Genomic DNA, 4,966 nt, shown 5'->3' with positions numbered 1-4,966 from the left:
AAAAAGACGTCTTTGTTTTGCAAGACCTAAGTCAGACATTGCGACCCATGCGTCTTTATGAATTGTGAAAATTCTCTTGAATTTTCTTCTGCATTTTGTAATCAGTTATAAACGGATTTTGTGTTATTGAATATTTATGTATGTTTTGATAAGAGCGGGAACCACGAGATACATATCTAACCAAATCAGCAGGCCTAGTAGACTTTCAATAACCAAAAGGCACAGACGTTGTATTGTTTCTATTTATAAACCTTTCACAGTAAACTAGCACGACTAGCTATTAGCTGTCATATTACTAAGAGAAAGAAAGTCACCACATCGTCGATATATTATATACAATTCTTTCCGAAACCAAACACTGGGGGTTTGTTCACCGCACATCGCCCAGGTCATCAGGGAATGTCCTTTCACTTCCGTAATACACAAAAGTGGTGACACAGAAACGGTCCGAAACACACAGAGAGTGTGTCATGGAGAGGGGTAGGAAATAAAAATAAATAAATAGGAATTAAATTGCCCAACTCCGATCTTAACGAAAATTGCGTTAAAAAAATATTTAGGTTGGAGTGGTGGCAAGGCGATAGGTCCACGCCTGGTGGAGAGTCAGACAAAGAAGTCGACGGCACGTAAAGGTAAAAAAAAAATCAATAATTTAATAAAGACGAGAAAACTCAGCCGCACATGGCAAGAACAAAAACCAACTCCTCCGGGCATTCCCTAAACGGGACGCAGCCAAATGCGTGCGAACACGCTCTCTACATCACCTCCAGGCCGCTACGCCATGACGAAATGAACCCAACAACTGAACAGTGCTAACAAACAGTTAGTAAGAAACCATTGAAAAAAAAAACATTAAGAAAAAACCGCACCCGAGAAACAAAGTTCAGCGGGGCGAAGAAACACACACGAGTCGGTCCCACGACAGTGAAGTCTGGCAGGATGACGGCGTCCAGGTGATGCTCGAATCTGTTCCTCCCTCTATTACGCACATCCACGACGGCTGTGCGGAACAGTGGCTGTGCGAAAGAAAGTGAAGAATAGATTCGAGCAGCGATGCGCGAGAAGGTAACCGAGACTATGCAAGCTTCATATCGGGAGAGGAGCTTTCGAGGTAGTTTCTATTTACTCAAACTTTCTCTTTCCCCTTCCCTTTTTCAAAAGAACACGTCAGCCGGCGCTAACTTTTCATATCAGGAGAAGCCCACTCTTCACAAACGGTTATAGTTGACAAGGAGGCTGACTTTGACCCAACTAGTCTCCGGGCAGAATACAAACACAAGTATATTTACCAACACGCTCGTTTTAATGTCAGTCTCCGGGCTTTGCTATTTCCAAAAGAGTTAACCCTTTATAAGGACAGAACGAGCACGTTGGTGGGGATAATTAAACTTAAACAGTTTCTTCTCGTTTTCTTCCTCAAGTTTAATAGATAACCCTTCGGTGCTATCGGATCTCGCCGGAGAGAGAGAGAGAGCACGGCCGTTTCAAGGTAAGGATAGGGCGCTCGAAGCTAGGGCAAACAGGCGGTATCGTTTCACGCATGCACGGATGGCTGGTTTCAAATTTCCCCTCATCCCTAACGAAACAGGCCCATCTTCGTGTGTGCGTCTGCGGGATTTCTGTTCCGCGCCGGCGGTTTTAGCGCGCACGCGGCGTTGTTTTGGCTGGCAGAACAGTTGTTGACCGTCGATATTGTAAGGCCGTGGTGTCCTCATCCTTTCAGGTAACGATTCCTTTGCTTTCCCTTGTGCAATACTCTGACTGACTCCTCCTGGGCGGCTGTCACTGTTGGCCGCGTCAACGACACAATCGTACCATTTCACTCCTCGTGATCGTGACACAGGGTTCGCTGCTCGCTTTACTGTCACGGGCCGTCCTATCTAACACAACGAACGCGAAAGGTCGTGGTCATCTGCTGGCTCCGAAAGGGCGGGACGTTCATGCAGGCCAATGAGGGCCCCGAATCAATACGACGTCTGCAGACTCCTACACGTTAAAAATTTACAACACCTGCTGGTCTGTTAAGAAGTGTTGCTTTCTCTTTTTGGAGCTCCACCGATATAGCTTGCCGCCTATAATAAAATTTAAATAATCAATAAATATAACAGGGTGGAAATACTGTATTTCATTTTTATGTGGGAACGTTGAAGGAAAGAAAAAAACAATTTCCGAGCTTGTGAAGACGCAAGTCCATTTCGAGCCGTAAAAACACGTTTTTGTACGATATTGATGCCTAAATATAGAACATACAAACAAAATATACACTTTCTCGACTTGATTTTCGCGTAGAAAACTATCACATCTACATTTTAACAAAAAATAAAAAATGGGTTTTTTGAGAAAATCAATTTCAAAAATGGTACTTTTTGGTTTCTACATAATATTAGCATAAACGTACCGCAAATAATATTTTATACAGCCGAGTTATTTTATAATATATGTAAAGAGCGTGTTTTGGGCTCTCCGTGGACATAAAAATCATTGATTTAACCCAAGTAGATCGCCAGTAATTAATTGTCAAAGTTCGTCGACAATTGACCGAGGAGGCGTTTTTGACATTTTTACAGAAAAAAAGCAAAACGCCTAAAATAATTTGATGGTGTTGGAGCCCTTTATATGTGTCCACAGAGTGCTTGAAAAAAGATAATTAAATGTGGACTGAAAATCCATGGCGGGAGATCAAGCGAAACATCCGACCCACGACGGGTGTGAAAAACTGCTTTTCGCCGCGGCCTCTTTAAAAATTCATAAGTCGAGAACAAAAAATCTGACGAACTTGCGGTTTGTGGCGACTGCGTTTTTAGAAACGGCGCCATAACATATATTTTTTTCATCGAAATTAAAAATTCGACTCTTTTTGCCTGCACGATTTGAGATGAAACCACCCATATAGCGTTTACGTGTATATCTCGTGTTTTCTTTGGTCCGTGTTTATTGTACAGTAATTATTTCTTTAACGCATCCAAGGGTCTCGCATGATTCATACCATCATTAATCACGAACCATATCACTACTCTAAAGCCTTAAATACAAGGAGCTCTATCTTCAAATTAGATAGATTTTATATTTTATATAAATGTGCACAAGTGCTACGCAGCTTTACAGCGGACCTGTTAAGGGCTAAGTTCCCCAGGATCGTGTCCGGTATGTCGACACAAAGATACCTAGATAGCTACCGCCATCTATAAGCGACGACGGCAAGCAGACAACCAGTATGGTTTCCGCCGTCGCTCGTAGATGGTGGCAACCTTTCCAGCTATCATACAAGCTCCGCTGGTCTTCCTTCTTCATCATAGTGGAAAGGCTGAACTTTCTTTCTTATACATTAAACTTGTTTGCTCGATAGCATATACTCGTTCATATATACATCGAGATATTTAACAAAACTATCGTATCTTTGGATCGATAAGAAGTAGCTGTGAAAAAATTTCTTGCTCTGAGACCTCCACGTCTTCGATTGGGGGCATACTCTCAAACAAACAAAATGTTGGTAAACTGTTATTATCAGCGGAAAAAACACTGACAACATATTGGATAAAGCAATTCGCAATTTCAGTCTTGTCCTCAATGACTTCTTCTTCTAGTATCACTTTGGTAATTACTTTTCTACTTGGTTTTAATTGTCGCCAAAACTTCTGTGGCGAATATCCCAAAAAGTTTTGCATTTTTACATTAAAGAAAATCGTTTTCCAAGTTTTTATTTTTGCTTTCAGCTCTTTTCTCAGTGACTGTATTTAGTCCTGCTGGAACCCGTCGTGTTTTTTGCGTGCTGTTGCTCTACACCTTGATAATCGTTTTTTGTGGTGGATTATGCCCCTTGTAATCCAAGGACTGTTCAAGTTTTTCTTTCTTATTTCCACTGGGACAAACTTACGAGTGAATTCAAGTATCATTTCCTTAAAATTGAGCCATAGGTCATTGACTTCTAGCAACGGGTTGCCAGCTAGGTGCTCGAAGTTATCATAGTTCAGCTAAGTTGACCAATAACTGACTCGTCATTGGTTTTTTCAAAGTTTTTATACGAAGTGATTTATATTCTCCTGAGCATAGGCTTTAAAGAAAACGTAAAATGTACAGTGCAGTGGTCCGAAACTCCCGGGCTAATCTTGCAATCATACTCGTGGTTTATAAGGTTCTCATTTATAAATATTAAATCCAAAAGAGCTTCTGATTTCCCTTGTATTCTGGTATATCCCTTAACAATTTGAGTTAAATTATGTGAGAAAGCTATATCTAAAAGTTCCTCAGCACATGATACTTCGTGGTCCCCAGTCCCCAGATATGGGTTTGAAAATGAGACAGGAGGAGGCTAAATAAAAAAATGCACAAGCACCTTGCTACACGATGAAAGCAATATAACTAGCCTATAATTCGATGCATCATGTTGATCTCCATTCTAAGGGATGAGTACAACATTTTTTGTACTTTCCACTGTCCTCCCTCCAGATATCTGCTGTGAATTAGGAAAAAAAAATTTAGACTACAATTCTTAGGAAAATATTACGAATGTTATCTGTAACAAGAGGCTTTTTGTATGTAAGTTTAGTAACGTGTCAAAATTCCTTCCTCTGATAATTGTATGTCTGGTACTTTGACCGAGTTTAACGTTCACTCAGGAGGGAAGTTGTCACTTGCGGTGTGCACAGATGCAAACAAGTCCTAGAAGATATTCGCAAATGAATTACGGTCAACAAATTCTCTCCTCAAATATTGATTTATTCGAGCGTATTGAATTTGATGTACGCCTCTAAAACTTATGGGGATCGTTATGAAGAAACTTTAAAATTTAACTCTATGGTACTCATACTAAGAATGTTTAATTAATGTTATTAATTTGTAACGTAAGAAATTCAGTTTTATTTTGCTTCCACGTTTTCTCCTTAGTCTATTGGCTTTCCTTTTGATCGGTAACATCTCTCGCGTGTTCTATTAGCTAGTCTGATTTGCTTCCTACTAGACGGTACAA

The sequence above is a fragment of the Ixodes scapularis genome, unplaced genomic scaffold (genome assembly GCF_016920785.2).
Source record: "Ixodes scapularis isolate PalLabHiFi unplaced genomic scaffold, ASM1692078v2 PGA_scaffold7__128_contigs__length_106722199, whole genome shotgun sequence".
Taxonomy (NCBI): Eukaryota; Metazoa; Arthropoda; class Arachnida; order Ixodida; family Ixodidae; genus Ixodes; species Ixodes scapularis.
Note: the sequence above shows the minus strand (reverse complement) of the source record.